Here is a 10,520-nt window from a genome sequence, read left to right on the forward strand (position 1 = left end):
GTAAGGGTGGGAAGGGAGAAAAGTGCAACAATGAATGAATGGAAATCCAAAATCTGTAATTTTTAAAAAATTAATAAAAAATGATTTTTTTAAAAAGTTGGTTATTAATTTGGAGGAACATTCTACTAAGCAGTACAGCACTCTTCTGTCAATATGCTATACTGAGGTAAACCTGAGGCTGCAGTGATGTTGAATGCTGTGGCATTGAGGTGTCAAGTGCCATAACGATTACTCATGGTGGATAGTGTTTGGTGGATCTCCCAGTTTAAGACAAATTTGGAAGCAGGACTGGCATCATATTACATAATGATAGTTATAGAAAGGTTTCAGGCCTTTTGTTCATAGGGTCACTATGAGTCATACTCGACTCAATGGCAATCAACCACAACAGTGTAAGAGAAAGCCACTTAACCAGATGGTTTGACATAATCACTGCAACAAGGGACCTGAGCATGGTGGAGATTGTGAGGATAGTGCAGGATAGATCAAGTTTTCGGTTTGTTGTTCATAGGATCACCATGTAACAATTATACTTACCCAGGCACTCATGAGTCAAACCAGCCACTGCTTATTCCAAGGAGAAGAGGAGCTGATGTTTGCTGATTACTAGAATGTCTGCTCTTTGCTTAGACAAAACTCTAGGTTCTTCTCCTATGACAAAGTCCATCGAGAAAGACAGGCTTCACTAGGCCATCTGTGGAAATATAGCTTCAACTATGGGAGAAAGAGAAGCACTCTCTGACTCTAAAGAGTTCTTAATGATGTTCATAGGACAGTCTAGAAAACCCAGTGAGTGGATGGTCTCTGTACATAGAAATGGACTCTATGGCTATGGCGTTTGGATTTTTTTGATAGGTTTTTTTTTTAATTTTTTATTTCAATGAACAGAGATTTTGGAATTCCATTCATTCATTGTTGCACTTTTCTTCCCCCCCCACCCCACCCCCCGTTCGCTCCTCTCCTTGAAAAGCAAAAGACAAACTCCTTCATTGGTACACAACAGCCCCTGCACACCCCCCAACCTCACCCCCACCCCAAATAGGCGTTTGGATTTTTTAAAGTTCAATATTCCCACTAAGAAAAGGCAAGTCATCAAAAGTTGGTACATTTTAAAACTTTCAAGTTGTCTGAATGCTAACACTTAAAACTAAAACTTGTATAATCATATAATAGGGATTACAGATGACTCTAGAGGTCATGCTGACTTAGATATACTCTAAAGATAAAGAAAATATTTAACTTCCTTTAGTGGTTTTATTTTTCATATCATTGTAGATTATTAATTTTAAACATTTTTATTTTTAAGATAAACATTTTTCTGGCATTGAGACAGGGTGGAGTGTCCTAAAACAAGACAAATAGTGAATAGAAACCTTGAAAGTGTGGTCAATGTCCAAGTAGAGACTAGGAAGCTGGTCTACTTGCAGGTGCAAGAATATTGAGCTTTCTTTAAGTTGTTTCACAGAAACACCTGTCAACAGAGTGCATTTAAACCAGAACTTGCCATAGTGAGTGATGCCTGCCAAGTGCACCTGATTGTCTTGTGCATATTACCAAAACAAATAGTCAAACAATAGGTGTCAACTGCTTACAAGGGAATTTGTCAGTCTTCTCATCTTACTAGTAGGCTCAGTCTTGTCATCTTGCTAGTAGGCTTAAACTAGCTCAAGCTCAGAGGCAGAAAATGGGAATTTCTCTGCCAACAAGAAAGGAGCAGTGTAAAATGCAGCAAGTTCATTTGGGCCAGAGATTCCTGTACAACACAGACTGGACTGAAGCCAGCAGCTGCAGAGGTGGTGGAGAACCAGAGACAGAGGTGAAATGGAACTGTGGCCCCAGAGCCAGAGGGAGGACCACCAGCCAAGCTTACTGGAAATCTAGGGTTTTTTGCAGTATACCAAGAAGTCAAAATCAGCCCATAGCTGACCCTCCAAAGGCTTTTCAGAGGGAAGACATCATAACTGGCAGACTAAAAGAGCTTTATAACACTGGTCCAAAGCCCAGTTTCACTTTGGAGAAGAATTAAACTAAGCTCTTCAACTCCTTGTTTGTGTGCCAAGTTTGGTCTCTCATTCTGCCATGTTAGTGGGAGAAAAGATCCTTAGTTTGGAAAGTGGTCCTGCAACAGCATCAAAATTTGACTGTGAGAGAAAAATAAGGCATACTACTAGAAGAAAAGAGTGTAAAAATGAATGCTATCATGTTAGAATAAAATTGTAAATACCAGTACGAAGATCTTATACTTTAGAAGGGGGGGGGAACTACCAAAAAGAACAAAAAATAAAACAAACATGTCAAGATTTTCCAGCTCTACCTTCTGGAATGACCTAGGAGTAATATTACTAAGAGTCATAAATCTGATATGAAACTCAGATTTCCATCTCTAATACTCCCTTTCAATTGAAAAGAACCAGAACTTGCTAATAGGTGAGTCCAGATCAAGAAGGATGAAAAGTTGGTCTGGGACATTTCTCGTACCCAAGACAATAAAAAGGCCAGATTTCATGCAAATAACAGTAAAGAAAGATTTGGAGAGGGAAGGGCCTTCCAACCCATGTGGAACTTAGGCTTCTGTGGCTCCAGAAAACTGGAGATAATCAGGCACTGAGTGATCAAACTCTTAAGAGCTTGGCTGATAGCCAAAAGGTTAATATTTCAAGTCCAATCAAAGTTACATTTTTTTTAAAAAAAGCCCTGGTGATCTACTCCCCAAAAATCATCCACTGATTTGAAAATTCTTGCCGCCAGTGCTATGGGGCCATCCTAGATGCCAAACAGAACAAGAGACTTTGGGACAGAGAGCTACAAGCAGGGGAAAGACTTTCTCAGCTAGCACATTCAGTTGCAAGAAATAGAGCTGACTTGAATGAAATCTTGCTGGACAGAAACTGCTTAAGTGGAGCACCTGGTCTCCCACCACTCGGCTACTGCATAGAAGAAAGAGGACAATAGACTCATAGGCAAAGGAGTTTTGAAGAAGGGACTACAATAATGTGAGATTCTTGCAGGGATGCAGTGCAGAACAGAAAGAACCTGAAGGTCTTTAGGAAAGGCAGATTTCCCCAGGAAGGACTTTCAGTACAGTGAGTGACTCACCTTATAGATTGAACATTTTAAGCTGGGAATTAATAACATCATAAAGACAAGAACTACCAACAACTTTCACAGACACAATAGAAACAGGCTAACACTTATCAAGAAAAACTTCACATAATATCAAGAAAGCAGCAAACAGCTTCAAACATTGGAAAAACAAGTTAAGCCTTCTCAAAAAAAAAAAAATCAGATAATATTGCAGACCCGATGAACACCCCAGAATCAAGAAGGCAGAAGATATATGTTGATATGGAGGCATCTCTACAGCTACAAAAGAAAAGTACAAATGATGGAAGAAACAATGGAAACCACAAATTAAGGGAATATCCTAGTGGTAGAAAACAAGACGAAATATATTGATGCAGGGTCATTTGAATAGCTACATAAGAAGGCTCAAAAGAGAGAAGATACAATGGAAGCCATTAAAAAAGCAAATATTCCAGAAACAGGGAATGAGAAGAAATATATCAATGAGGAGGAACTTGCACAACTACAGTAGAAAATGCAAAAGACAGAAGAAAGAATTGAAACTATAGATAAAATAGTACAAAAATGTTAAAAGTCATCACAAGATAAAGAGGGTACAGCCAATGGTACAATACTGGAAAAAAGAAGAAATGGATGGAAATGCAATCCAGATTATTAAAGCAGAAATGGTTACAGGTCCCACATACTGGAGGGACAAAAAAGAATAGAAGAGATGGAGCAGAAAGTCAGTGAGCTGGAAGACAAGAATCTCAATGGGAACATACTAGAAGAAAAATCAGAGAGTAAACATAAAGAGAATGGGAAAAAACATTAGAATCATATAGGATGACATCAAAAGGAACAACAAATATTTCATTGGAATTCCAGCCTATGAGAAGGACAGGGAAATCACTGAGAAAACTATGGAAGAGATACTAAAAGAAAACTTCTCGGGTATTATGAAGAACAAAGAAATCCACATTCAAGAACTCAGCAAACACCAAACAGACTGTATCCGAAAAGAAGAACATCAAGACATAGTCAAATTCTCCAAAAGAAAAGATAAGGATAGAATACTAAAAGTAGCACAAGAAAAACAAAGAGTCACCTACAAACAAAAAGCAATTAGATTAAGTTCTAATTTCTCAGCTGAAACCGTGCCAACAAGAAGACAATGGGATAGCACATACAGAAAGTTGAAAGAAAACAATTGTCAGCCAAGAATCCTGTACCCAGCAAAACTTCCATCAAATACAAAGGAGAAATCAGATCCTTTGCAGAAAAGAAGAAACTTAAGGAATTTGTGAAAACAAAGCCAAATCTACAAGAACTTTTAAGGGAAGTCTTTCACACAGAGATACCAAAGTAAAAAGGACAGACCATAGTAACAAGAAACAACAAAAAAAAAAAGAAACACATCAAAATGGCAATGATAAGACCTGACTTGTCTATAATCACACTTAATGTGAACGGACCAAATGCACCAATTAAGAGAAAACAGCAGAATGGATAAACAAAGTCTAACAATGTATTGTCTACCTAGGAACCAAAGAGAAAAGTAGGCTCAAAATCAAAGGCTGAAAAAAAAATATGTTGTTGTGTTGTTAGGTGCCCTCAAGTCGCAGGTGACTCATAGCGACCCTATGAAGGAGAGTCCTCGACGTTTGGATGTCTCTCATCCTCTCTCCAGGTTCATAGGATTTCCGGAGGCAAGCTATTATGGAAGTGGATGCCACTCCTCCTTCCAAATGATAAACCAATGGTAACCACAAAAAAACCACAAAAAAACAGGAGTGGCAATACTAATCTCTGATAAAATAGACTTCAGAATGAAAACCACCATAAAGGAAGGGAAGGGGACAACATAATGATTAAAGCAACAGTAGATCAAGAAGACATAACATCTGACTCTGTGTTCATTTGTGTCGGAGGCCAGCTTTTCCTAGGCTGCAGCAAGTGGACAGCTGGAGCTGTGGGCATCCATCATGCTGGTGTTAGCGTACACATCAAGCCCTCCTGCCACCAGTTCCCCCAGCTGACCAGGTTGCAGGTGGTCCTGGCTGCAGCAGGCCGACCGCAGGCTAGCCGTTTAAGATCATTGACGTCATTGCACATGCGCGGTCCGCACTTGCATGCCGCCATTACAAGATGGCACTGATACCTCACTTCCTCATTGACTTACTAACGCACAAACAACACCATTTATGGCTGCAATATTGCTATTGGTCCATTGGACCTGGTTTAGAAAGACCTCAACACCAATGAGATTCTAAGACGTAAGAGCAGGAGGCGTGGAACCGAGAGGGATATAAGCAAGTGCCGGGGAAGAAGACGGGGCCATTTCGCCATTTTCTTTTGTTCAATAAAGCTTCTGCAACGAATCCTGTTTGTCTGAGTCTTCTTCGGCTGCTGGCGGCGAAGTTGCACTCGGCACCTGGCTGAGTTCTTCAGCAGAACTAACTCTATGGTTCTGGATCCTTTGGCGATTCTGGCAAGACTCAGACACGGTGCTGGCTGACTTTCCTTATCTCTGTCCTTCCCAGTGGACAGAGGAAGAGCTGAGCTTTTCCCGCCCCAAATAAGACTGAGGACTGCTTTGTGCCTATGTATGTCCTGGGTCCCTGAGCTGCTAAGAATGGCAATAAGTGATGGGTTTCAATTTTAAATGCAAGTGCTACATTAAAATGGTCCAGCGGGGTGGGGGTAAGACATAACATTGGTCAACATCTATGCACCAAATGATAGAACTGCAAAATACATAAAACAATACTTAACAGAATTGAAGGATGAAATAGCAAGCACCACAATAGTGGTAGGGGACTTTAACACACCACTCTCAACAAAAGATAGGTAAACTCAAAAGAAACTTAACAAAGATGCAGAAGATCTAAACTAAACATTAAGCCAACTCGACATTGTGCATGTATTCAGGGATTCAGGGTACTGCACCCAACTAAAATGCAATTCACTTTCTTTTCAAGTGCACATGGTACATTCTACAGAATCTATTACATATTAGGACACAAAGCAAGCCCCAACAAATTCACAAATATTGAAAGAATAGAAAATATCTTCTCAGATCACAATGCCATAAAATTAGAAATTAACCACAAGAGGATAAAGGTTATAAAATCACCAAATGTGGAAGCTCAATAACATCCTGCTAGAGCATGATTTGGGGGGTGGGGGGAGAAATGAAATTGAATATTTTCTTGAAACAAATGCTAATGAAAATACAATGTACCAAAACCTTTAGGATGCAGCTAAGGCAGTCCTCAGGGGGCAGTTTACAGTAATAGACAAACACATAAAAAAGAAAGAAAGAAATAAAATTAATGATCTAACTCAACACCTTCATCAGATAGAAAAATAACAACAATCTCATTACACAGCCTCCAGAAGAAAGGAAATTATAAGAACAAGAGCTGAAATCAATGAGATAGAACACAGAAAAAAAATTGAAACCCCAACAAAACCAGGAGCTGGTTTTTAAAAAATGTCAATAAAATTGACAAAACGTTGGCAAGCTTAACAGAATAAAAAAAGGAGAAGACACAAATAACTTGATTAAGGAATGGCAGAGGTGACATCACAACAGAACCAGAGGAAATTAAATCTATAATATCAAAATATTATGAAAAGTTATATTCTGATAAAGTTGAAAACCTAAGAGGAAATGGACAAATTCCTTGAAACTCATGCCCTATCCAGGCTGACACAGTCAGATGTAGAACACTTGAACAGATCCATCATAAAAGAAGAAATTGAGCAGGTCATAAAAAGACTCTCACAAACTCCAAAACCAGATGTCTTCACAGCTGAATTCTACAAACATTCAGAGGGAATCTATCACTAATTCTACTTAAATTATTTTTTAAAATGGAAAAAGACGGAAGACTCCTAGAGACATTCTACAAAGTAAGCATAACTCTAATACCAAAACTAGGCAAAGATGTTACAAAAACAAACAAAAAAAAAAACAACCCTACAACTACAGACCAGTATCTCTTATGAACATAGATGCAAAAATCCTTAACAAAATTCTCGCCAATAGAATTCACAGCACATCTGAAAAATTATTCATTATGACCAAGTGGGATTCATAACAAGTATGCCAGGATGGCTCAGCGTAAGAAAAACAATCAATGTCATTCACCACTTAGCAAAGAAAATAACAAGAACTACATGATCTAGCAACTGATGTAGAAAGGCATTTGCCAAAACTCAACACCCCTTCCTAATAAAGACATTCAGCAAAATGGAAATAGAAGTTAATTTCCTCAATGTAGTGAAAAGTATATATGCAAAACAAAGAGCCAATATCTTTCACAGTGAAGAAAGATGAAAAGCATTTGCCTTGCGAACAGGGACTAGACAAGATGTCCACTGTCACCACTTCTATTTAATAGTGTATTGGAAGTGCTTGCTAGGGCAATATAACAAAGAAATAAAAGGCATTCAAATTGGTAAAGAGAGAGTTAAACTGTTGTTATATGCAGATGATATGATAGTGCACACAGCATAAAAGAGTAACTAGTAAAATATGTATGGTGACCCAAGAAGGGAAGAGGTGGGAACAGAGGGGTGAGGATGAGAAGACGTGAAATCACAGGGTTACACAGTTTGGTAGTTGAGGGAAGGGGTAAAGGAAATGGGAAAGATCTGGCAGGGACTACAAAAGACAGGATAATGGTGGGCATAGTCCAATGGTGATTAATTTTATAAGACATAATGATTGGAAGTAACACAATGTAACACAATGTTAATGAAGAATAGCGTGAAAGTCAATGTGTATAAACTTTGTAAGCGAACTAATATAAAATAAAATTTCTTTTAAAAAACCCAAAATATATAGGAAAGTTCACATAAAACACAATGTGAATGAGCTACTTCTCCGAGAAAGCATCAAATGGTGGATGACGCTGGTGCAGCAGAAGTGCCCTGGGATGAGAGCTCGCCCAGGTTTCCGCAGAGGTTTCAGTAGTGGTCTGGAGGGCCATGGGAGGGGCCACAGAGCTCAAGGGGGCAAAGCTGAGGACAAGGAGTGGCTCCCTGTCACCAAACTGGGCTGTCCAGTCAAAGATAAGAAGATCAAATCCTTGGAGGAGATTTGTCTCTTCTCACTGCGATCATTGACTTTTTCCTGGGGATGTCCCTCAAGGATGAGGTCTTGAAAATCATGCCAGCGCAGAAGCAGACACGTGCTGGCCAGTGGACCAGGTTCAAGGCCTTTGTCGCCATCAGAGACTATAATGGCTATTTTGGCTTGAGCGTCAAGTGCTCCAAGGATGTGGCTACTGCCATCCATGGGGCCATTATCCTAGCCAAGCTCCCCATTGTCCCTGTGTGGCATGGCTCCTGGGAGAACAAGACTGGCAAGCCTCACACTATTCTCTGCAAGGTGACGGCTCTGTGGCTCCGTGTTGGTGTGTCTGATCCCTGCATCCCGAGACACTGGAATCATCTCAGCCCCTGTGCCCAAGAAGCTGCGGCTACTACCTGGAATTGATAACTGCTACATCTCAGCCAGGGCTGCACAGCTAACCTGGGCAACTTCACCAAGGCCACATTTGATGGCATCTCCAAGACCTACAGCTGCTTGACCCCAGATCTCTGGAAACAGACTGTGTTCACCAAGTCTCCCTACCAGAAATTCACTGACAATCTTGTCAAGACTCACACCTGAGTCTCCATGCAGAGGACTCAGGCTCCAGCTGCGGCCACCACATAGTCGATTTTGTATAACAAATAAAGTTAATTAAGTTAAACACACACACACACACACACACACACACCAAATGCAAGTGAATGAAGGAATGTGTGAAACACAATGTTTGCAAGTGAAGCATAATATAGGAATTTTGTAGGCAAACCAAAGAAAATAAAAATAAATTTAAAAAAGGAGAAAATCAACCACATGAAAACTTTATGGGATATAGGTCTACTCTGATACAACTTAGGTTCTCTGAGTCACTGTCAACTCAAAGGCAGCCAGTTAGTTGGCTTGGTTAGCTTTCAGTCCCAGAGGATAGCAGCAGTCATCAGTTCTTTGATGCTAGCTGAATTTAGCCCACAAGTTTATTTTACTGACTAGTAGATGTTGTTGGTAAGTTCTTTTTATTGTGAATTTAACACATATTTACAGTAATGTTGGATTTTATTTATTTATTCATTGTTGCACATTTTCTCTCTCTTCCCACCAGCAGATCATTTTGTTTGTTTGTTTGGGTGCTTTGTTTTGTTTGTGGTTGTTGTTTTTCATTATCTGTGAATATGAATACTTCTGGGAACAGATCCTTGGTCTGATCATCAATGTGGCCATGCTAGTTGATGGCAGGAATGGCAAAGTATGAACACTGCCAACCTTCAAGGTGTTTTACAAGGAGGGTATTCCTGACAGAAATGTGTGATTCAGGGAAATTCTAATCCTTCCTGGTGACATTGATCACATGTGCAACCACAGTTCCATGCAGGAAGTCTAAATAAAATAATTAATTCACATTAGTGTTGCACATTTGGTGTACAAAGAAATTTCATTTCATTGTCTCATTAAATCTTCATAATCATTTTTTATTAACAGTGTAATTCCTTAAGGACTAAGCAACAGAATACCGTAAACTTCTTAATTTTTTAATTGTGTTTCTCTTTTTTCAGAAGATAAAACAAGAGATTCAAAGAGGCAAGTTCAGCAAATTTTCTTTCACACTCATTCCTCAAATACTTATGATGTACTTCCTATGGACCTGTAACTATTGTAAAGTAGTACTATCCAATAGAAGAACATTTTTTGGTGGTAGAAACGTTCTGTTTCTATACTATCCAATATTAAAGGGATTAGTCACATTGCTATTGACACTTCGAATACAGCTAATGTGGCTGAGGCACATTATTTTATTGTGGTTAATGTTCATTTTACTTTTAATGAATAGTGAAATAAACTGATGAATTGAGTAGCACATGTATGAAACAACATGTTCTAAAAACTGGAGATAGAGTGGTAGTAACACAAATATCTCTACTCTCATGAAACATGTTCTAGGGAAAGATGATCAACAAGTATAAACATGGGATAATATCTGATGAGTTAAAAATTCATTACAGTTATGTAGTTCATGAATTCATAATAGTTATGTTGTTGTTGTTGTTATGTGCCGTTGAGTCGTTTGCGACTCATAGCGACCCTATGTGCAACAGCCCTAAACCCTGCCAATCTCATTGCCTCTGACACACCATCCCAATTACTCCAGTCACTGAATCAATCCATCTCATAGAGGGTCTTTCCCTCCTGCGCTGTCCCTCTACTCCACCCAGCATGATGTCCCTCTCTAAAGACCTGTCTCTTCTTACAACATGTCCGAAGTATGTCAGACGAAGCCCCAGAATCCTTGCCTCCAAGGAGCAGCCTGGTTTCACCCTCTCTTGGATGAATCTGTTTGTTTTCTTGGCAGTCCATGGTA

At 39.4% G+C, this 10,520-nt stretch overlaps 1 pseudogene; it reads left to right on the forward strand.

The window, feature by feature from the left end:
* Positions 1 to 7,979: 7,979 nt before the first annotated feature.
* LOC102847237 lies at positions 7,980 to 8,794 on the forward strand (annotated as a pseudogene).
* The last annotated feature ends 1,726 nt before the right edge of the window (positions 8,795 to 10,520 follow it).

This window comes from Elephantulus edwardii, unplaced genomic scaffold (assembly GCF_000299155.1).
Source record: "Elephantulus edwardii isolate Elephantulus edwardi_28Jun2011 unplaced genomic scaffold, EleEdw1.0 scaffold00135, whole genome shotgun sequence".
Lineage (NCBI taxonomy): Eukaryota > Metazoa > Chordata > Mammalia > Macroscelidea > Macroscelididae > Elephantulus > Elephantulus edwardii.